General features: G+C 49.2%; 1 protein-coding gene across 1 annotated transcript in view; it reads right to left on the bottom strand.

Moving 5' to 3' along the window:
• The window catches only part of Rnf144a (ring finger protein 144A), a 128,467-nt gene extending 113,704 nt beyond the window's left edge, over nt 1–14,763 (bottom strand). The window contains exon 1 of the mRNA XM_048439810.3: nt 14,608–14,763. The gene's annotated coding sequence lies outside the window, so the exon portion shown is untranslated. The remainder of the gene's footprint in view (nt 1–14,607) is intronic.
• Between the last annotated feature and the right edge of the window lie 9,980 nt (nt 14,764–24,743).

Here is a 24,743-nt window from a genome sequence, read left to right as displayed (position 1 = left end):
GCCTATCGTAGACCTCAGGCTCATCCGCTGAACTGCTTGCCATGTGTAAAATAATACCGCGTGTGTTGGGCGAGCTTTAATTTACACTTTAAATTTTTTTTTGATGGAGGTCTGGCAGGCTGGCTCAGTGGGCGAAGGCATCTGTTGCAAGACTGATGACCTGAGTTCAATCCCCAGAAATCACATGGAAGGAGAGAACTTCCTGCAAATCCTCTGACCGCCACAGGCATGCTGTGGTATGACTGTATACACACACACACACACACACACACACACACACACACATGCATGCACACACAAATAAATACACATACACACACATGCATGCACACACACAAATACATACACATATACATACAAAATAAAGTAAAATCTATAATTTGTTTTACATTTTAAATTAAAATAATATATTTTATTACAAAATGAAACACAGTCATCACTTGGGATCAAGCCAGTGGTGGCCTCAGCTTCTGCCTCCCACAGACACCAACATCTACAGATGCCTCAGTCCTTATGTAAAATGTTGGTCTCTGCATAGCTGAGGCAGGAGAGAAAGGCAGGAAGGATGGCGGGGGAAAGGATGAGAAAGACCTCCATCTAGCTAGTCCTGCTGACGGCATCAGAAAACATCAGAAATGCCCAGAAAGCCCAAGTTACCCACAGAGACAACTGAGAGTTTCCTAGGACACCCTTCAGGGACAGTCAGCCAAGTGTGCTTGCATAGGGCCCAAGCAATATCAACCTTGAGGTCTAGAACCACTCTTGGTCATGAATCTAAACGATGTCCATTAATCTACCTCACAACTCCATTCCCCAAGGAATCTTCTCGAACATTTCCCCTTCCTGTCAGTGGAATGGGACCTTATCATCCCTTAGAGGTGTGACTGGAGACTGATCCTAGCGTGTGTCTCTGTTCTGTGACATGTGCCACGATCCACACGAAGAGGAAAGGGTTTATTTGGCTTACGCATTCACTTCACAGTCCATCACCGAGGGAAGTGCGGGCAGGAACTCAGGGCAGGCACTGAAGCAGAGCCCCGTGGAGGAACGCTGCTTACTGGCTTGCTCCCATGGTTTGCTCAGCCTGATTTTTTGTACAAGATCCCCTGTCCAGGAGAGTCTATCCACAGTAGACTGGGTCCTCCCACATCAGCCATGAATCTAGAAAAGGCCCCAGATTTGCTGACACCGAGGAAGGCAGTTCCTCCACTGATGCTCCCCCTTCCCAGATGGCTCTCCCTTGTGTCAAGCTGAGAAAAAAAACCTGACCAGCACCAGAACCAACAGAATCCCACATACATCCACTGCAAAGAAACCTACTTGTGGTTTGCCCCAGAGAAGTCCACCTTCCTCCGTCTGGAGTCCATTTACTATTCAGACCATCTGTCTTTCTAAAAATCCCTGGGCTTAAGAGCTGCATTTAAAATGTCAGTTGGTAAATCCCCAACCCTGCTTCATCCTGGTTCACCGTGGAATCCTTTTCCTTGATCTGTGAGGCCAGGGATCCTGGATTTGCCTAATTGGGGCTCTGAAGGAAAGAGGAGCCAAGGTCGTGCATAGGGAGAATAAGGGCTGTGTCTGTGTCCCCATCACTGATGGCAGAACCCATGCCCAAACTCCTTATAGCTGACATTCTCTCTGCTTTGCATATGCTGCCTAACACAGTGTGAACCTCTGTAATAAAGTCAAGAGCAAAATCAAGACAGGAATGGCCCTATCCTGAGTGTTTTCAGTCCATGGTTGGTTGAACTCAAGTGAGGATACAGGGCACCAAGTACAAAACCGCAGAAAAATAAAAGTCAAGAACCAAAAAAAAAAAAAAAGAGTTAAAAACCTCATGTTCCTTTTGAGTTATGAATCTTTCCCTTAGCATATTTTCCATGTTGATAAACCAAAGCATATATTACATGAAATATTGTCTCATGATTATTTTTGCTTAATAGTCTAAACATTTTCCCAGGGCCGCAATCTCCAAAAATCTTATCCAATTAGCAGATGATGTTTATTTAACCATATTTATATGCTTTCCATTTGGGGCTATTACATTTATAAAAACGAAAATGAAAACAATAAGCATTTGTGAATAAATCACTTATTTCTCTCCACATTTAGCACTGTTTCCTTGGGCTGGCTAGATGGCAAAGAAAAACACCACATTCGTCCTTAATCCGGTCCCTCCCCAAGCTCAGGGCAAGAGGGTTATTTCTCTGACTCAAGAAATTCTCAACATAATCCATTTCACCCCCTTCTCATAGGGCAGCTAGTTTATCTTTAAAATATGATAAATTCCTTTGAGCTAATTGCCTTTTCCAAAAAGCACTAATGATTTCATGCTTACTAAGAAAACCTTTATCTTATCTCCCGAGGTCTTTATTAGGGCTGCCCACTGGTACCCTGTGACTATACCCTGCCTCTATATAAATAGAAGGTGTAGAGGCAGACTGGGATCCACACATGGAAAGAGTCAAGTATAACTAAACCAGTACACACTAGGACTTATTTGCTCATTAGGAGTTGGTTTACTCCCATGCGTGACTTTGAAAATCACCGACGCGTACCTTCAAGTGCGACCTTTTAAATTGTATACTGCGTCTCATGTAGCTCGGGCTGCCTAGAGCCCACTATGTAGCTGCTGATGCTCTTGAAATTTTCATCCTCCTGCCTCCAATTCCTGAGAGCTGAGGTTACAGCTGTGTGTGTAGCTAGAGACTGAACCAAGGATTTAATGCATAGGCAAGAACTCTGCCGTCTACACTTCACCCTCAGCCCCTCATGGGTGATCTTAATGGATTCTCTTCCTTTTCCTTCAAACTGCTCTTTCCTTTTGATTTCTGAGACAGGGACAAGCAATGCAGCCTCAGCTGGCCTGGAACTCACTCTAGAGCTAATCTGAACTCACTGTTATCCTCCTGTCTCAGTCTCCCATGTATTAGGATGACAATCATGTGTCACTAGGCTCAACGTACAATTCAGGTCACCCTTCAGTCTGGTTTGTAAGGTGCTATGAGAGAAATTTTTAAATATGCCTGACCCATCCTTCTGGTCCATGGACTGCTCTTTCACCCAAGAATCTGAACTGCTCCCCACTGCCTGAAAAGACAGCACAAAACAGTGTTCAGAGCAGGGATGTGCAAGAACACCCCTCCCCACCCTGCCTCCATCCCAGCTCCAGCCTGAATGGTGAGCCGCGCCTGAGAGTTCACGGACTCTATCGCACTGTGCATGGGCTTCAGACAGCACCATGAACGTTCTGTTTTGTTGACAGAGTAAAACATATGTGCTTACATGAATACCAGGTCTGTCTCTTCATATTTCAAGACTAGTATGTTTCTTTTCAGGCTTTGAAAGCATCCCATTTGGCAAAGCCCTCTGCCGATCTAGGGAGCAGAGGGATAGTGTCTTCCTTTCCATGTGTCCTCCTCATGCCAGAGCCACCTGGGCAAGCCACGAGGCCTGACTCCTGCTGGAAACACACAGGGTCACTGCACAGGGCAGGAAGTGGGAGGGCCAGGATTTGACATCAGAGCCAGATGCAAAGTGAGAAAGACTGAGGCCAGGGGCAGGGAGGGGTCTGCCAAGAGGCCCGGTGCACAGTGCACACACATGCCAGGCAAAGCCACAAGCTTTAGAGACACGGAAAAAGTACGGGGCAGCTATGAAAGCTCACACAGTGATGCCAAAGAAATGCGCCTCCTCAGAAAGGAGGTCAGCAGCACAGAGGTCACAGAAGGACAGTGGAATCTGGGTGGCAGAGCCACTGGCTGGGACATCAGCTTAGCGCTCAGGACAGGCCTACGTAGGCATAGGGGCCAAGCACAGAGAGGCTCCTCGCCACCAGCTACCCTGAGCTCTCAATGGCTCTTACTTACTTTGAACCTAGAAGGTCTGAATGATAAGAAGTCCCCAGCAGCTGGCAACTAACCTGAGGCAAAGGCGAGGAACTGGATCAGGTATCTTTCAAAGTTGAAGAGTTTTGTTAAGGAAAAGGCTATGTTCTCCGCATTAAAAATAAGTAAGTCAGCAATTGAAGAACTCTGGAATCGAACTTGATGGTGAAATGAGTCCACCGAGTAGCTGACCCCTGATGATAGAGGCTGCAGGTGTCCACGCATGGGCCAAGCTGGGCGGGAACCCACAGTGTCAGCTAGACTCAATACACAGTATCAGCGAACAAACAGTATCAGTGAACACACAGCATGCACCTAACACACCCAACATGCAGCCGGGGCCGAGAGGGATTGCTCTAGAGGGACGGGCCTGGTCAGACGGTCATTAGCTTTGCAAGCTCGCATCTCTCAGATCTTCCACGGCCACACCGCAGTTCAGGGAAAAAGAAAGCCAACTGCACACCACACAGAAATCTGTATTTTCTGGTAGGAGGAGAGGAAAGAGGGAGGAGGAAGAAGAAAAAGAAGAAGAGGTGGGGAGAAGATGGAGGAAGAGGGAGCTACTGTCCCAATTGATTTTAGGTACTGTACTTTTTCTTTCTGTGTGTGTGGTGTGCACATACATGTATGTGTATATGTCACATGTATATGGCAGCACACAAGGACCGATGTCAGGCGTTTCCCTTCAGCGCTCCTCCACACTCCTCTTCCAGGCAGGGTCTCTCAGTTAAACTCAATCTAGCTGGCCAGCTCTGGGAAGCTTGCGCTTGCCTTTCAAGGCTGGAATTATAGTAGACAGATTGCCACACCCACCTGGCCTTTAAACCAGACAGACAGATTCCCGAGTCCTCATGCCTATGTGGCAAGCACCTTAACCACAGAGCCATCTCCCCAGGCCAATTAGTAACGTGTTTTATTTAACCCAATGCAGCCAAAATAAAGCCATCTCAACATGTGATTCATAGAGAAATTCCTGCGGGTGCTCCACACTGTGTTTTCAGACTGTTCACCCACGTTCCACACAGCTCACATAGGACGAGCCAGAGTAGCCAGCTGCCAAGCCCCACAACACACAGGCTCCAGGGCTGTCCCATCTCCTCCATCTGCCTGTGTTTATGGCTGCCAGCCACAGAAGGGAGGTCCTGCCACCTCGAGACACAGCCCCTATCTGCCAGACAGGCAGGACCCACTCTCGGCCTACATCTGTCACGAATGGGCCCAGTTGAGCTGCTGTTCCTAACTGGAGCTGGACCTGTTGCCTGAATTCAGGATAAGAGAAAACAAGGTCACTGTCAAGGGAGCAGAGCTGAGAGCCAAAGAGGAACGAAGCCAGAAAGTATTAAAGCATTAAGAGATAAGAGCCGCTTGCTGCAGCCAATTGGCCTGCAGGAATTGCATGACTGCCTCAGAGGCAAGAGAAGCCAGGTCCTTTAGGATGCGTTCCTAGCAGACACAGGACGCTACAGGGCTTAGGTGGGGATGGGACTCAGTCTTCACACAGCCTGTGGAAATCCACACACCGGCAGGGCCAGCCACCCCACAGCCATCAGCGAGGGACAGGCTGTGGCGCTGGAGAAAAGGGTTTCTGTGGGTTCCAGCTGAACAGATTTCTAGAGGGAACGCGGAACGCAGGAAATTCCAATCGTTTAGGAATTCATGTTCTGCAAACCACTGAATAAAATGCTCTACCTGTTATAGGAAGGCCTTACCAATTCCTCGTCTGCCCACGTCTCTCTAAGTCCTTACCCTCCCTATAGTCCTCAATCAACCTTCAGATCCCCAGAACCAGGTACTCTCCGACACTTGAGGAGAGCAACTAAGAGCTAACAGCATAAACAAACATAATGAAAAGCCGAGATTGCATTTGAACTTGCACGGCGTTGGCGGGAAAGACGCAGATGCAACTAAACCACTGGGAATACAATGACTCCACAGCCCATACTCGGCCTGGGGACAAAGACACAGGGGGCCCCCACCACATCAAGAGCACTGAAGTTGTACAAACATCCACCTGGACCTTGACCCGTATGGATTCCTGCTCTTCTAGGAATAACAGGGAAAGCTGCTGATTGAAGCCCAGCACGGACAAACACAGCCTTTGGCTGTAACCATGAACTCTGTCTCACCCTGGCCTCTGGACCTCAACCACGCTTGCAGGCTCTCACCTCTCTGTATCTTTCACTCCTGGGCTAACACAGCCTAGCTCCAGCCCAGCAGCAGACCAGTGTCTATAGTAGGTTTGGAAAACATTTCTCCTCTAAGGAAAGGGGGCAGATGCCATGGGCTCACACACGACATCTAGAAATACAGACACAGTGTAGGTGAGTCATCTAAGACCAGTGTGCAAGCAAAAGCCAGTATCCTGAAGACTAAGGATGGAGAAGCAGAGAGAGCCTAGTTCTTAGGGACACGGGAGCAGCCACATCAGTCTCCAGTCATTGATCCCGATACCCTGTGACGAGGAAATAGACACCAATATATACCGACATATAAGGAAACAAACAAACACTAACAGTTACTGAAGGGTATAGGTGTGCATTGTGCTTACATGTGTATGTGTGTGCATGTGTGCCTGTGCATGTGTGCACATGCGTGGGTCCATACTATCCTCGTTTCATCTCTATGGCAGTGACAAGACACCGTGATGGAAAGCAGCAGATAGGAGGAAAGGGTTTATTTCAGCTTACTCTTCCAGGTTACAGTCCGTGACGGCAGGGAAGATACAGGGTAGGATCATGAGCCAGCTGGTCATACCACATCCACAGTTAACACAGAAGAACAGGCTCAGCCATGCTACCTGCACACTCTTAAACAGTTCAGAATCCAGCTCGTGAAACAGTTCTGCCCACATCCAGGGTGGGCCTCCCTACCTTGAACAATCGCGACAATCCCCATAGACATGCCCAAAGGCCAACCTGGTGTAGCTAATTCCTCAACTGAGACCATCTTCCCAAGGGATATCTTCTAGGCTGTCAAGATGACAGTTAAAGTTAACCAGCACCCAAACCACACACCACACACCACACACACACACTACACACAGGCACACATATCCATCAACCACACACTACGCACATGCATACATTCATCAACACACACCACAAACCACACACATATACACATGCACACGCACATATCCATCAACACACATATCATACCCACACATGCATATATGTACATGCACATACAATGCACACACGCATATGCACACACATACGCACGTGCACACATGCACATACACACACACACACACACACACACTATAGGGTATTAGTGAATATGCTCTTGTTAGTTTTTTCAGGTTAAGATGCCATCAAGCAGGGTGGCAGGCCTTCATCCAGTGTAACTGGTCCTTATGGGGACAGATGGCACAGAGGCAGAGAAAAAGATGCTTACAGGACCAGAGTGATACCTTGACCTGGATTCCAGCCTATCGCCTGTGGTCAGCCCCCATCTCACCCTGTGTAACCTGCCAGCTCTCATGATAAAATAGCAAGGAAATTGTTCTCTCCACCCTAAGCACTAAAGTGCTGGGTCCCAGAACAGGGAACTTGGGGAGAGCCTAGAACAAGGACAGACGTTGGGGAGACATGTTGAAAAGGTAGGTTCTTAGATGGAATCTTTTCTTTTTCTTTTTTCTTTCTTGAATTTCCTGCCACATCTGGTCCCTTCACCTACCAGGCTGGCAGTTCTGTCTCTAAGCAGCAAAGAAGGAATCAGGGTACCCACACACACCCAGGCAGCTGACCCGCCCAGCTGAGGACATTGAGCATCTAACCCAGCCTGCCCACGTGGTTATATATTTCTACATACACCTTTTAGCCAACAAATTCCACAACCTGAGCTTCTCAACCCTACAGTCGTCTGGAAGCCCTTGCTTTGCTGAGCCTTAGAGAATGACATGCTCTCAGGTTCATTACCCTCATAACCATGGGGGATGATCAGGAAAAATGAATTTGTGTTGCTGATCCTATTTGCACACTTCCGATGCACAGGTACTGGATGTACCTGTCCATGCTTGTGAGCGCACAAGCGCACGGATGGAGTGCTCAGAAGCCATAGGCTGTTCCTGCAGGGTTGGCTTGCTCCATCCCTGAGGAAGAGTACAAGCCCTCCTCCCACCGTGGCTGGCGAGCACACCTACGAACGATTCTGCCTGCTGCTTGGGGCAGATTACTCAGGTCTTTCATCAGAAGGACTCCACATGGAAGGGTGAGTGACCCCCCCACCCTGCCCTGCTGCTCCTGGGGTTCACATGCCAGCCCATCTCTTTAGCACCTTCAAATGCAAACCTGCTACTGCTGAGTCAATCCCTCTGCACCAGAGAGCACCGGTCTTGACCCCTAATCTGCTCAGACCACCATCACACACAATGCAGGGCTACTGGGTCTTTCTGCAGAAGGCTGCTGGGTACGGCCTTGTCCGTGGTCCTAATGTGTCAATCTCATCATATGGCTCCTTCTGGTACACTATGGATGCCTCGGGTAGAGGACCATTCCTCACGCCTTATCTGTACCACACGCTGCCCAGACTGCAGATCCAGCATTAGTCTGTCAGACCACGGTCGGGATGGAGTTGTCTACACACTCAGTGTACCAAACCCATTACCCCAGTGCTTACCCTGTGCATTCTGTGAGAATTCTACTCTTCTCACTCCAGACCCAGTGTCCCAACCTGACTGACTGAATTCAGCTTCAAACCAAACTTCCAAACAAAAGGCCAGTAGTGTAGGATGTCCTGTGGTCATGCTGGACGGTGACAGTTAAACTATCCTTATTTTCACTTAGGATCTGCCCACAGAGACCCCCATGTAGCTAGACGCACCTGAGTACTGTCAATCATTTCATAGCTGCCCATTCAGCAAGAGTGTAATGTGCCTGGGGAGAGGAGAGCTCCCAAACGAGCAAGTTCCTGCCTTTGTAGAGCTGGTAGTTAGTAGAGGAAATAAGTTACACAGGTCACTAGAATAGATTAGATAAATGCAGCCACGGCTTCTGAGGGAAAGTTGCTATCAAGCGCCTCAAGGGAAAAATCCACCTCTAGGAGGAGGGAGGGTGGGGACTGAGCCTCAGGCAATGTGATGCCTAGGAAAGCCGGGGCCTTCAGGAACTTGAGCCTAAGGGAGCCTGGGCTAGAGTGGTCCAGGCTTAGGTCTGAGCCTTCTGTAGTTCAGTCTCTTTCCTCTAGATGTACCTCCATTTCCTTCTCTGCAGAAAGTCACTGTGAGAAGGAGTGAAGACACCCTTGTGTCTCCGGATAAGGAAAGAGGTGTTATCTGTGGGCAGATCATTTGAAGTCTTGTCTTGACAAAGATGACAGCAAAAAGGTCCAAGCTGACAGCTACTGAGATTGCAGGGGTTCAGGGGCTCCGGAGGCTCCACATAGGTCATGGGGTTGTTGGAGGTGTCTGAGCAGGTGGTAATCAGGAGTCAGTGGCCAGAACGCTGAGGGACAGCAGGGACCAACACAAAGCATCACAGGCAAGCCCAGAGATACTGTGGTGATGATGCTGGCTTCGTGTGCTCATGTTTAAGAGTGGGGCTAACAACGCCAAGCTCTGAAGGCTTCTGTGGAGGGGAACTCCTCCTTCTACAGTGGCGTGGAGACTCAGGCAGGGACAGTGGTGGCCTCTGACATCAGGCTGGCTTTCTTCAGGGAATGACAGAGTCACGGGGGAGGGTGCAATGGGGCTGAGGGAATGGCATAGAAATTCAGTGGTTGATGCCAGAAAGGAAATAACCTTTACAAGAAGGTGCAAGGAGCCCCTGATCGGGGTGGGGTGACGGGGATGGTAAGCAGAATTTCTGAGGTTCGCAGGTCACTGGTCAGGTAAGAGATCAGCAATCTGAGGTGGGCTGTCTGGCCAGTTCACAGGAAGTCAGGGGACATCCTAGTTTGAAGTTATCCATCACACAGTTCCTTCCTCAAGACCCACCCCATAAAACCAAGCATGCTCTGACCCAGAAGTTGCCTAGGAACGGCTTCTTTGAAAGCTTAACACACTCTCCCAGAAGCATCACTTCTGTAGGAAACGCTTACAATCCTTACAGCTGAGCTGGCCAGTCCTATTCACATTAGACTCTGAGACCGTTCCTGGTTGCCATCCTGTGGTAGTTTGAATGAAAATGTCCTCCATAGAGTCAGGAATTGGGTCTCTGGTCCCCAGAGCTGTCTGAGGCCATTTGGGAGGAAACATGTCCCTAGAAGGGGCTTCAGGAGTTTGAAGCCTCTTAACACTTCCACTACACTTGGTTTTCTGCCTGACGTAGCAGACGTGAGCTCTTTGCTTCCTACTCTGGTTATCCAGCCTGCTGCTGGTTGCTATGCATCATGGACTCTTATCCCTCTGGAGTGAGAAGCTAAAACTAACTCTCTTCCTTGAGCTGCCTCAGTCACGGTGTTTGAACACGGGAACAGAAAACAGTTGATACACCCAGCACTACAGGAAAGCTGAGAGGCCCAAGAAGATCCCACAGCCTGTGCTACCACATGAGGCCTGCTGGGAAGTTCTCAACACCCACAGGAGCTGTAGCCAACTGCGGAAACCTTCACAGGCCACTCAGGAGTAATGCCTCTTGACGGTGACAACCATTTGACGCTCTCACTTGCCTGTTCTGAACTCTGACCTCTACCATGAGCCAGCTGGGTAGGAGTAAATACGAGAATCCTAAGGACAAAGGCCCCATACACATGGCAATGAGAACATACTAAGGAACCTTCCAGAAGATACCAGAAGTGAATGCACTATGAGTGAGAAGCCTGGTTTGGAGAGCTGTCACTGCCTCATCCTTCTATCACGCCCATGTCCCCAAGATGATCTCAGCGTCTCTGTGTTTATCCTAAGTCCATACCCAGCTCAAGGTGTTTCTTGCTACATCCTGATTTTGACATTGGCCTTCTAATCTCTGAGGCTAACCACCTGCTGGTTCCTGCTAAGCAGTCTCCTCCCACGGGGCCCTCTACACCCGCATATCTCCTACACTGTCCACCCCACCTCAGAATCTACCTGCTAAGGTCTTCGCTTCCAGTTCTCCACACTGTAGATCAAGGCCATACAGTCTTCATTTTCTGCAGACCTCTGAGGCCAAAGTCTGACTTCCTCATGCGTCCCATGAACTTGAACTACGCCTGCCCTCAGCAGGTTGGGGTATGTTGCCGTACACCTGTCTATGGCTGTGAGAGCTGCACTTATGGTCCATATGAGTCTCAAATCCTGCACATGACCAAGGCTTAGTGGACGTCACGCCTGTCTCCTCTTCTCACAGCATCAGAAGTGCACAATCAAACATCAGCTGTCACATGACTTCCAGGGAGCTGACCCTCCTCTAGAAGGTTGCATCTGGTTTATGAATTCACACATTTGGGTGGTGTTTCTCATCCTTCCTCACGATGTGACCTTTTAATACTGTTCCTCATGCTGTGGTGATCCCAACCATAAAACAACTTCATTGCCACTTCATAAGTGTAATTTTGCTACTGTTATGAATGAATCGTAATGTAAACATCTGATATGGAGGATACCAGGTATGTGACCCCCGTGAAAGAGCCATTCTACCCGCAAAGGGGTCGGGCCCCACAGTCTGAGAACTACTACTCAATAAAATGAAGGTTTGTTCTAGCAAACCTTCCCCAGTTCTGTGGAGTAGCTAGGAGGCCCTTTTAGCTTCAGTAGCTAGCTTCTCACTGTGCAGCCTTGGAGAGCAGCCGCCCTTCAGAGTGGGAAAATTTTACCTTTTCTTTCTAAAAGTCTGCACAAATGGCCATGTCAGCAGGCCATTCTATAGTGTCGATTCTTCTAGAAAACACTATTAAAGAACTGCAGCTTTGCTAGTGAACCTGGGAGAACATTTAGGCCAACACTTTATCCTCAGGGAACTGGGGCCATCTGCCAAGGTCAGAGAGCTGGGTGGGAACGCCGCGGGGAACAAATGCCCAGCAGAAGTGTGAACAGTGGCTTCAATTAATTTCTCCAGCTAATTAAGAAAAAAGTCTCCATGTATATCCACAACTGAGAAACCAAAGAAGGCTATCCTCAAATAACTTCTCCAGACTAGAAGGAATGAGGGGCACCTTCCACAAAGACCCAGGAGAAATGTGACAGTCTGCCTTCCTAAGAAGAATCCACTCCACACAACCTCTAAACCAAGCTTAATATGGAAACATCCCAGGGGGCCAGAGGTACCACTAGGTCAGGTGAGCATCCTCCCAAATAGCTGGAGATCATAGACTCCCGGGATAGCAAACACATCCCTGTCCTACTCCAACATGAGAAGAGGGAAGGGACCATAAACGTTCAAAAGAACTAATTCCAGACCAGATCCCCCCTAGCACCATGTAGCCAGGGCACCAGACTGCTCCTCTCTAGCCACAGTGCCCTCATAGAGTTACAGATGTTGATGGGTCCTCGGTAACTCTCAGTGGCTCAGGACAGGTTTCTGCCAGCTCTCTCGGCCACTAGAGAAAGAGGCCTCCAAGAAGAGATATTTGAACAAAAGGAGGCAGCAAGGCCAAGTGAGGAACCACAGTGGAAAAAACAGCTTTCTCAGTCAGTCAGGCAACGTGGCTCCTGGCGCGGGGCCCTACCGCTGCGAGCAGACCGGCACATTAGCCCTCAACACGGCAGTTGCTGTAACACGGTGCGTGATTTCTTTTCCAAGTCCCAAGCCACAGTGAGGCCCCAGAAGAAGCCACGTCGTCTAGGAACAGACTGGAAACGGGCACTGAGAGCTTGCAAAGAGAGTTTTGAAAGATGCTTGTAAAATACATGCTCGCGACGGTCCAAGGTTCCCATTGGCTTGTGGCCTGTGGGCTCCTGCTTCATCGGCCTGAGTTTATCCTTCAGCGGTTCCCCTGAGGATGGACTCCTTACTCTGTCCACCTCAGCTTAACCTTCAGCCATTCCCCTTGATGGGGTAGGGGGGTATGAACATGAGAACTGGAACATCTTTAGACACTCTAGTCACATTCATAAAGGCCCTGGGTTCGAACCTCAGTCCTGCATAAAATGAATACAGCGATCCATTCCATGAACCTCAGTACTCCAGCGGCACACACTGGAGGAGTTCAGGTCATCTTCAGCTACACGGTGCCAGCCTGACCTAGAGAGCCTACAAAAAAAAACTCACTGGCTAAAAACTAAATAACAGCGCTCCTATCAAAATGTTTACTCCAGAATTCAAATTGTGCTGGATCTGAAAATTTTCCCTCCAGTTCCAGCTAAGTGAGGCGCACCCATTTTCCCAGGAGGTTTACATGGAACCCTGGCCAGTGAAATGGATCTGTGTGAGAAAGGGTGGTATTTGACTCTCAAGGACACAAGGGACACCCAGCCCCAGGTCTCCCTCTTCAACATGCTGATAGCTACTCTGAAGCAATGTCTGTTGTTCTCCTGCAAGACCACCAATGGTTCCCACTCCACAGAGGCAAGTCCAGACTCTTGGCCAGCAATTCAAACACCCCCTCTAGACATATTTCCTGAGCAGTCCTTCAAATGTAACAAAAAGCAAAACTGTGGCAGATAGAAAGTAGAAAAAGTACTCGGGACCTCTGGTATCACGGTTGAAGGCATGATGAGGAAGTCTTTGGGCTCCTTGGGAGCTAAGGAGGCAACCCCGTAGGGAAGGTCCTTCACACTGTGCATTCCTTTGCTGGGGCATTTCCCACCATCCCGGCTAGGCCCCCACGGGTCATCTGACTCCACGTCCCTCCTTTAGAAAGGCCCTTGACTCTGCCCTCTCATCTCGGGGCGCTGTGACCGCCTGACCTTCCATCTGGTGTAGCATTTAGACACATCTCTTAGCCGTCTAAACTCTCACCCTGGCCAGCATCATTGGGAAGGAACTACTCTGTCTCCCAGGCACCAGTCCTGGAAGGCCCTTCCTTTCTAAAACTCTCCTAAGCAAGCCTGGACTGTCCTTCCATCCTAGGTTACAGAAACCCTGGGAAGGGTTTCCAGGGCCTTGTCTAACTCTCCCTGTTACCCGGCCTTTGACCCCATACCACCACGCAGGCTGTAGATAACTGTTCAAAAGAAGCATCCTTTTTTAAATGTTCTCGGAAAAAGAGACCAAAAAAGAGACAAGAACAAACTTTACGACCACCAAAGACCCGCCTAGAGTGAAGAAGTCGCCTCTTCCCGCCCTAGGGCCAGGAAGTCTCTTGTTAGCAGGAGAGATTAAATCTCTGAGCTCCACAGATGGTGTCGAAAACCCGGAGCGCTGCGGAGCGCGGGATGCGCGAGACCTGAGCGGACTTCCTAGGGCGGGCGGGGTGCAAGGGACACAGAGACTCCTGGGCTAGAGGCCAGCAGAGGACGATGCCCACGGCCAGGCGCAGCTGAGCACTGCGGGGTACTCGCCACAGCCGCCGGCCGGAACGGATCCGACCTTCCCCACGCCCTCACTCTGCCCACGACCAGGTCGCGGCGGGAGTGCACCCAAGGCCTGCAGACGACCGCCCACCCGGGCCATTCCAACCCAGAGCACCCCGCGCCTGCGGCTGGAGACTGCCCCGCGGGGCACAATCCCCAAGTGCACGCGGCCAGGGGGACGCGGGCGCCACCCGAGCAGACACCCGGAGCAGAGCTCTCAATAACCGCCCCGGAGCCCGCGGGTCACCGCCTGGCAGCAAGGGAGGAGGACCGATCTCAGCCCCGCACAGCCCCGTCCCGCGCGGCCCGCTCGGGCGATGCCGACACAAAGGGGACGCGCGCGTCACCCACCTGGTCCCGCGCGGTCCGGGCTCCCGCTCGGCCTCGTTGCGCGCGGCTGCGATGGCCCCGCCCGGTGCCGGCTCGCGGGTGCCGCTGCCCCCGTCAGCCTCCCGCGCGCAGCCCGCCCGCCCCGCAGCGCAGCGCCCTTTCTGCCTCACGGCCCTGCGCCCCGAGAACTGCGCGCTCGGGGTCGGCGGGGCGCGAGCGCGCACTAAGCGCGGGCTCGGGAGACAGAACCAGTTCGCACGCCGGCGCCCCCTGCCGTCCAGAGATGCGGCGACGACCATGCACCAGGACCGGGCGGGCAGCCCCCTAGAGCAATCAAAGACAAGGCCAGAGGGTCCAGGTCTCCTCAGTGATAGGGGTGTGCCCTGGAGTAAAGGATGCAAAGAGACAGCCTGAAGGTGGACCCCTGCTTTAATTGTATAAAAACAAGTACCAGCCGCTAGAAAGAAATGCGTGAAGTAGCCTGACCCTACCAGTCAGGAGCTGGGAATATCATTCAGCCGGGCATCTGGGACCCTGGGGTGGAGTCCAAACATGTAAGTCAGAGCCTCCGGGCTTGCCAGATGCCTGCTTGATGATCTCGCCCGAATACTTTTACGAGGAAGACTGTAAGCCAACGGACAAGAAACATCTCTTCACCTTAACACCTGGATGCTGATGGATAGCGAAGAGTCCTCAATCTGCTTGGTCTGAGGCTAATGCTCTGAGCACATACGGAAAGCAGCAACCACAGCATTTCAATTCTTTCTCTCAGAACCTGAGATCCACCACTTGGATGGGAATCCTCATGAGCTACGATGCTCTCACACCCGCTGGTAGTTCCTGGAAGTTCGTGTCTTCTATCCATGTCAAACATGCAAACGCGAACGAAGCCTGTCAGTATATACGATGGCTAGAATGAAATGTCCCCACAGGCAAATGTTTTGACTATTTGGTCCCCCCGCCACCGCCGGTAAGGATATTTTTTGGAAGGTTCTGGGAATGTCAGCAGCCGACAGTTAACTACAGAAGGCTGTTGGGGGAATCCTAAACATACACAAACACGCCAGTGCTCACTCCCTGTACTAAGGTGTTCTATGAAGCATTTCGGTCCCCGCAGCGGTGGACCGCGCCATTTGACTGGGGGAATAAAAGGCTCCATTAGCTAACTAACTTGACTTCTCTGGTCGTGTCTGTCATTGTTTTCGTCGTCTTCCATCTCCCCACAATGGGGTTTTAAAACTCTGTCCATTCTGTCCTCGACTGGTACACTCTCGTCTGTGTGTGCGTATTTGCGTTTGTACATGTGTATATAGGCATGCACACATGTCTAAGGTCAATGCTGGGGTGTCCGCTTTCTTTCCCATATATACTGAACCTGAAACCCTCTAACGCAAGCCACACTGGTTGGCCAGCAAGCTCCAGGACCCCTCATGATTCTACTTTCCACCCCTGTTACCCAGAGCTAGGATAACAGGCATGCGCCTCACCTGCATTTTTACATGGATGCTGGGTATTAAACTCGGGTCTTCAGGCCTGCCTGGCCAGCACTGCATTGAATGAGCTGTCTCCTCAGTCCCTACAGCCACATCGTCGCCAGTTGTGTTGAATGTCTCTGATCTTCAAAACTACATGCTTGCTAAATGAGGTGTCTCACACCTGCAATCCTTGCATTCTGAGCTCTGAGGCAGAAGGGTTGAAAATTCAAGGTTCAGCCTGGACTAGATAGGGAGACCCTATGTCAAATAAGCAAAAGTCAGCTAAACAAAACAAGGACACGCGCTGGCCTCCTAGTGCCTTGGTTTGCCTCAGACTCTGTATGGATGCCATTGTTTGAGAAAGCTCACAGTGTGAAGATCCCTAACAACGGCACTTTGTTGCTTCGGCCTCTCACTGGAAGACAGAAATAGTTTTGCCTGAAGGCCTGAGCTTTGACCTCCCCAGGCCTGGTTGGGGAGCGAAGTTATGAATGAAGGATTGAGAGATTTTGCTGGGGAGGCTGGAAGAAGCAGGTGTATGGAGGTATTCTGTGCTGTCTCCGACACAAAGGATCAGAAACACACCGCCTATGAGCATCTGGGGCTTGGCGGGAAAGTCTCCATCATCAGTGCTTATGTGGGGACAGTGCATCTTCACTGCCCTGGCCTGGGGTGTTGGCAAACAAGACTCTTTCTGGGAGATGGACTGAGGCCACCACATGGGCACTGAAATCGGGGTTTGCAGCAGACCACACCGTCCATGTCCAGTTTTATCTATGAAGCCTGCTGAATCTGCCTTTACTCTCCGCATACCCTGGTCTCTGAATATGTATTTATTTATTTTGTTTTTAATATGGATTATGGTATTTGCCATGCTTCCTGTGTTGGGCATTTACTCCAGATCTTAGATCGTCCATCTCCAGGATCTTTCGGTGAAATCCCACACAGAATCAGGGTGTAGTAAGTACTCAGTAATGAACGAAGCTGGCTCCTCTGAGCTCTCGCAGTGAATGCCATTCTGTCCAGAAAACTGCCTGACTCTTAAAACCATTCTACCTTCATAGCGGCTCTTCAGTCCAGCCCTTTGCCAGGGGAAGACTGGCCATCTCCTCCCAAGGTGGTCACGTTGTGTCTGTTTGAAAGACCTCACTGTGAGGGTCTGGGCCAGTGATGCATCATTCACTCTCACTCACTGGGTCCCTTGTGATCACTCACAGCGGGCAGTGGATGCCAAGGAGAAAAGAGGCCAGAGCACCGGTGCCTACATAAACGGCATAGAGGCCAAAGCCATGGAAACCCATTGTGTGGTTTTCTGCCAGACACAATTGACGGAAGTTCAAAGTTGTGGCTTACAGTTAAAAGAAGGGGGAAAAAAGAACAAAATAGACAATGCAATTTGTCTAAACTTCTGATTGCACATTCTAAGTATAGAATCTGCATTCTTTCAATGCATTTATTTTTCCTTTTGAGACAGTCTAACCTCGTAGCCAAGCTGCACTGGAACTCACAATCTAACCCAGGCTTTTCTCAAACTTATGACCTCCTGCCTCTGCTTCACTTGGTTCTTTTTATGCAAATCTGATTCTCTGTTCCTAGAGGGAGTGAAAAGTTGAGTGACAGTTCCTCTTTGAGCTTCTCCTTAGGGGAACCCAGGATCCCGGAGGACTTCTTGTTTCAGGAGACGTGGGGTCTAACCTCCCACCCCTAGCCCATCTGTGCCTGTTCAACTCATTCTGAAAAGCACTCTGAAGCAAGGGCTCACAGCGTGCTTTTCTGCACTGCCCCCTGTTCCAGGTGAAGCAGGCAGCACACCCTGGGACAAAGCCTCAAGAAAGAAGCAAGTTCCTGACGCTCTCGGGTCATCGTGGGTAGGGGCCCCAGCCACACCTGCACCTGCCTCAGAGCCTTCCTCTTTCTCAGCTCTGCCGTCTCAGGAATATGTATCCGTCCATGGTGCCATATGCACACAAGGCAGAGATACTGTCCTCCAATAGGAGGACGTTCAAGAAGGTACGAGTAAAGAGGCAGTTTCTCTGGGACAGTCATACACTGCTGTGGACCGAACTGTGTCCTCCTCAGCCCTGATGAAATTTATGTCAAATCCAGCTATGAGCATCTCAAAGTGTGAGCATTTCACAAAGAGGGTGATTGCAGGTGGCATTTGGTTAAGATGCCGTCAGAGTAGAGTAGGCTGGGTCCTCATTCCATTCTGACTGTTGTCCTTAGGAAATGGGGACATCAGAGTATGGGTTCATGCTTTCTTGGGGATCATACTGTGCACTGGGGATGGAAGGTCCTTCTGTAAACATCAAAGATCACATCAAAGATGAAGCTGGTAAACTATCAGAGGACAGGGAGTTCCCGGAGCAGGTACTTGTTCATGGTCTCAGTAGCCAGCCCCATGCACACAGCTCAGACATCCAGCCCCTACCATATAACAAGCCATGTGTCAGCTTGCCTGGGCTATGAGGTATCCACATAGAGCTCTGTCTTTGAGAGTGCTAGGAGAGACTGGTCCTGGAACCAGTGGACTAGATGAAGAAGGTCGATCCATCCTAGTAGCGTGGCCCAACCCACTCAAGGCTGAAAGAGACCAGAAGGTAAGCGCTGGGCAGTCTGCTCTCTGCTGGCATGGACTTCCATCCCCTCCCACCCTCCTATACAGAAGTACCTGGATTTTGAACTTCAGAGTCCAGGAATCACTCCGGCCTGTTCCCCATTATCCACACAACTCCATCCGATTCTCTGGCCTGTGGGCTCAGACTGAATCTCACCAGCATCTTCCTTGTCCATAGATCTTAGGAGCCCTGCTCTTCATAGTCACAAGAACCATTCTAATGTACCCATTAGATCTTGGACTTTCATGTGATATAATCATATGAATACATATGGACTTTATCTATAGCGTATGTGTGTTATTGTACATAATATTTTTCTAGTGGCTCTGTTTCTATGGAAAACCCAGTCTAGCTAATAATTTCTGTACTTTTTCGACTCCAATTTACCCAGCAAGCAAAGGCAAGCACCTGGAATATGCCCACGTGTAACTAAAATTTAGAGAATACGTGTGATACTAAAAATAAAAGTGTCGCCCAAAGGCGGGAAAATAAATGACACTTAGTGAAAAGGTTGAGCTGTTAATGAAAAAAAAAAAGCCTTTCTATTTCTGCTTTCCTTCCAGAATGGAGGCGTGGTGTATCTTATTCATTGCCATTCTCCGCACTGACAGGGAAAGTTCCAGACATTCAATACATACTTGTCAAAGGAAGTGAGTGGGGGCCGGGGATATAGTTCAGTCAGTAGAGTGCTTGTTGTCTCGCGTGCACAAATGCCCAGAACTGTATAAACCAGAAGTATTGGTACATGCTTGCAATCCCAGCACTTGGGAGGTGAAGGCAGAAGGATTAGAAGTTCAAGGTCATTTTTGATTAAGCAGAGAGTGATAGGCTAGCCTAGGCTACATGAGGTCCTTTTTGGAAAAGTATATAGATCCTGTCTTCCATCGTTCTCTGTGTGTCTTAAAACCAAATGCTGTAGAATCTAGTGAGAGCCGAAATCTAAAAGAGAAACCTCTGCCCAGGCTTTTCACCACTCGTACGAAGGCCTGAGGCACAAAGTGTCCCAGGCCACTTCTGCGATCTCTGCCCGATGGTGGCATCAGTACGCTGCTACCCAAGGTTCTTGGCTGGTTCGGCCATCTTTGGCTCTTTATTATACTGCTTTTCCTTAGTGATCAATAGAATTTGGTCCCTGCGGCTTGACAAATTTAAAGGCTTTCTCAGCTCAGAAGGAATAATTAAATTACATGCGATGTAAGTGGACTTGGTTGTGGCAGAGATATAATGTCTCACCCTCTGGGTTCCATCTCTCTTGCCTTTAGGGCACACAGCGCCTTTCTTGGGTGTACAGAGGAACTGCACATCTGGATGAAAGCATGAAAACCTCAACCTCACCTGACTCCACCTTATCAGCCTTTTAGCTGCATGCTGAGTCAATGGGAGCCCCAACGAAGCCTATGAGTCTCTGGCTACTCCTTGGAAGGATGATTCCCAAGAAGTCTGTGTGTGTTGAGCTGTAGAAATCATTGCAACGCAGTCCTTTCTAAATTAACTCATTACATACTAGCGTTGAGCAGCGTTGATTTGTACGTACTTTTGTCTCTTGAGATAAACCAAGCATAGTGCTAAGCAAGGTGCGTCAGCCAATCTTAAATAGAAACCAAGAAGCTTACAGATATCAGCATTTGAAGGAGTCCAGACAGAATACATCCAGGAAGAGATTTAGAAAGGGACCCCAGGTCTGTGTCCCTGACAACTCGGTTCCCCAATCTCATCACAGTGGACACTGTCCCATGGCATGTGAGCCTCAAGGTTCAAAATAAAGAGAACAGGAAGACAACATATGGTATTCCACACCCAGGTCTGGGTGAGGTTTTTAGTGATGCAATGAAGTACTGTATTGTATATCATTGGTTTAGGCTTCTATAATGCAACGGATATCCTAGGGTCTTGTGCATATGCCACACAGATAAAACCAAAGCACTCCAGGCCCTGATTGCTGACTGCGGTGATGGATGCTGGAGATCTCTCCTCCAAGGAATTACAGGGAGTCGAAAGAAACTGCCTCACCCAAAGATGCTTCCAGTAGGCACCATGCCTGCCCAGCCTTCCTTACCTTGGAGAAGGGCAGAGGGCTTCCACAGGCTCAGAGCTCTTCAGCAGTGCACCCAGGCCCTCTGTCTCCCCTCACACTTTCCAGAGCAGTTCTTACCAGCCTGACTCTGCTTCACACTCCTTCTCAGAGACCTGAGCTGTGTTACGTTGGGGAAGCAAGCTCCCTTTGCTCCAACAAGAGAGAGGGCTAAGGGAGGCTCAGACACGTTTTCTCACGGTGACAAGGCCACAGTAGCGGGCAGGCTGGAGCTAGGATCTATCCACAGGGTCTGGACACCACCTGCCAATGACAAGATCTGGGGACTATGCAGGTAAGATGGAGACCAAGGCCACTAAGACTACTTAAGAAATCCTCCAGTGCTTTATTTGGATTGCTGGATGTTCAAAGCGTTTTGTTGTGGTGGTGTTGATATTCTGCTGTGGGTCTATCTAAATCTTCCAAGCCTTGGATTATTTGGTCTCCTAAACGTATGGATAGTTGGGGTGGCAGAATGGCTCCATGGGCAACTATTTTTGAGGCATAAGCTTGGAGACTCTAGTTCAATTCTTCAAACCCAGACGTCCCAGTTTGCTCTCCGCTGCTGTGATAAACACCATGGCCCAAAGGAACGTAGGGGAGAAGAGGGTTTATTTGGTTTACGTCCCCTACGGGCTTGCATACAGTCCGATCTTATGGAGGAGTTTTCACAATTGCCATTCTTTCATCTCAGAAGACATTAGCTTGGGTCAAGTTGATATAAAACTATCCAGCTCAGAGTGTTCATTCGTGCCCTGCCCTCTCGGCTTCCTGTTATAAAACCCCAGTCACAGGACTATCCCCCTCATCAGAACATTAATCTCAGGCTGAACATTTGTGGGTAACACGTAAGTACACAAAGCAAACCATCTTCTAGTTTCCCAGGAGAAAGCGTGTCTCGCCAGGGAATACTCAGGTTTCATTCAAGAAGCAAGCAAAAGCCCTACTGAACCCAAGGTTGAGTTTGACTCTTACAAGAAAATGTTATTATTCTATGTTTAAAAAGAAATTTTTGAATGTTTTAAGCATAGAGGCCCCATAGCACGTGCACATGGAGTCAGGGTGGGTGAAACAGCTGGGTACACTTAGAGTAACTAATTTAGCACATGTATTTGGTTCATACTGTCTTCCCCCTTCAGGGGAGGGAGAAATACAGTTTCCCTCAACTAGGAAAAAATAATACCATCAACACAGGAGATTTGGCTTCAGCTTCAAATTTACATCATGGTCACATGACCCAATCTCCCACTGAGCATTAGTCAATGTCCTCAGGGCTTTCATTCCCCCAAAGAGAGCACACTGGCTTTAACTAGATTTGTTTTACATGTAAGCTGATTATACAAAGGCCCTTTTAGCTTAGGTAATATCAAAATCCACAGGGGAGAGCATGATTCATCTCTCTCTCTCTCTTCTCTCTCTCTCTCCCCTCCCCCATCAAAATCATATAAAATTTGGACATGATGGTGCATGCCTGTAACCCCCAACACTCAGGAGACTCATGCATTCCCCCAAACTTACACCACATAGACAGACCCTCATCTCAAACAGGAAAAGTAAAAATGACAAAATACAGAAAGCTGGCCTCTTCTGGAGGACACACAGAATATGGCAGTTGAATTACAGTGAAGTAAGAATATTTTGTGTGGAAAAAAAACATCAGATATGGAAAAATGGATTAAAAGCAAAATTTCTGTAAAATACTTGAGGGACTCAAATGGCTAAGTTCCCTCTAGTGGCAGCGATTGGAATTGCAGCAGAATTTCCTTGATGACCTTTGGAAACAGGCAGTGAAATGCTGTCTAGGTTACCTATTTAAAAGTTCATGCACTATTTCCGCAGCAAGAAGCTTTTGATCACGTGATATTCCTAGCTTTCTTTTCTGCCGTTGTGATAAAATATGACAAAAATCAACTTATATAGGACAGGGTTTATTTCATCTTACAGCTTACAGTCTACTTTGAAGGAAAGTCAGGGCAGGAACTCAAGGCAGGAACCTGGAGGCAGGAACTGATGCAGCGGCCAAGGAGGAGTGTTGCTTGCTAGCTTGCTCTCCGTGTCTTGCTCAGTCAGAATTATCTACTCAACCCAGAGTGCGCTGGACCCTCCCACATCAACCAACAATTAAGAAGATGCCCCCCCAGACTTGCCCGCAATACAATCTGATAGAAGGTTTTTTTAGAAGTTGTTTTCCCTTGCTTAGATGACCTTAGCTTGTGTCAAGTTGACAAAAAGCTAAAGAGCATAGTGACTTTCAGTTTGGGACTCTTTGGTGTAGAGAAGCATCTGGTTCATCTCGCGTTGACCTAGACTGGGTCTCATTCAGGCTTCCTTGGGAAATTTTCCATGGAGCCGCAGGCACTGTTATACCAAGCCGACCACACTCCGTAGTCCCAACAGAGTCCTTCCTGCTCGTGCTTCCACGACTTTTACGGAATGCGCCAACACAGCCGTGCTGCTTTTCGGAGTAAGATAATGACCTTCTTCTACTCAAACTCATATTTTAGTGTGACAGACGCAGGCAGCCTCAATACTGGGAGGCTGCATGAGCACAATCCCCATGGCCACATCAGAAAAAGGGATGTGTATCTTGGTTTTGAAAAGAATCCTGGACGAGGGGGCACAGTGTAGAGCAGCCGTCCTTCATGCCGCATCCTCGGGCGCTGGGGCCACGAGCAGCATCTCCCCGGGAGTTCCAGACACTCTTTACAAAAACCGATTCTCAATCACAACTCTGTGAGATGCGGGCCAACTCTTCCCTTTCGTCCAAGTAAAAAGTCCAAGCTGGCAAAGCAGAAAGGGGAAGTCTTAGGACAGGCAATGGTGATTAAAGGGCCCGTTTGGTGAGGTTTCCTGGTGTGAAACCAGCAGGTTAACCAGGAAAGCGCTGGTACTTGCATTGAAAATGAAGCAAAAGGCTCCAAAAGAAGAAGAGAGTTGTAGTGAAATTCTCTAAGAAAGCACACAGCACCGATGTATTTCTCCCCGCCGTGGTCCGTGAAACATCCTTCTCACACAAGCCTCTGTTGGTTTCGATTCCAGTCCTGTGCACGGGATTGTGCTTTCTTGCATAGCTGTATTTCTCTAATAGTTCAGCTGAAAAGGTCAGATTGCCTTTTTTTCTGGTCTTAGTTAGGGTTTCTACTGCTATGATGATACAGCAGGACCAGCAGCAACTCTGGAAAGAAAGGGTTTATATAGCTTACTATTCCATAGCACAGTTCATCACCGAAGACAGGAAGGGCAGGAAGTAAAGCGTGGCAGGAATCTGGAGGCAGGAGCTGATGCAGAGACCGTGGAGGGGAACTGCTTCCTGGTGTGCTCTTCATGGCTTGCTCACCCTGCTTTCTCATAGAACACAGGACCAGTGGTCCAGGAAGGGCACCACCCACCGTGAGCTACACTCTCCCACGTCAGCCATCAAGAAAGCACACCACAGCCTTGCCCACAAGCCAATACACTGACGTTCATTTAATTGATACTCCTCATCCCAAATGACTCTAGCTTGTGTCCAATTGACATAAAACTACCAGGACACTTTCTAATAATAACCCACAGACAATCAAATGCGATGTGCAGCGGAAAGATTGGCGCCCTGAAGAAAGACCTGGACCTTCCAACTGCACATGGTCTCCTCTCACTCTGAGATTCATCACTTCACCGTTGGGTCACCCATACTAAACGCCCATGTCTCGCCTTCCATTCCAACACCCAGAATGGGCGTTGAAGTTAGAAACTGGTACGCTTTAGTATCGTTTATATGGTTTAGCTTTCAGTGAGAGCGACTGTGAGTACCCCTATCAACCCATTCCTGACATCCCAATCATGTCAACAGACAGGTGTTGAGACCTGAGCAGGATTCTGAACTCCTGAGACTCCATTTCCCATTGCCACACTCCTGCCCAAGGAAAGACTGACTTGGACATGTTGGAGCAGCTGAGTGTGCTTGGTGCCCGAGGACAAGACCGCTAGTGCAGAGCAGGGTGGCAGAAGGAC

Source organism: Myodes glareolus, chromosome 6 (assembly GCF_982192425.1).
Source record: "Myodes glareolus chromosome 6, mMyoGla1.1, whole genome shotgun sequence".
NCBI lineage: Eukaryota > Metazoa > Chordata > Mammalia > Rodentia > Cricetidae > Myodes > Myodes glareolus.
The sequence above is the reverse complement of the archived record's forward strand: the minus strand, read 5'-3'. Positions and strand labels throughout refer to the sequence as shown.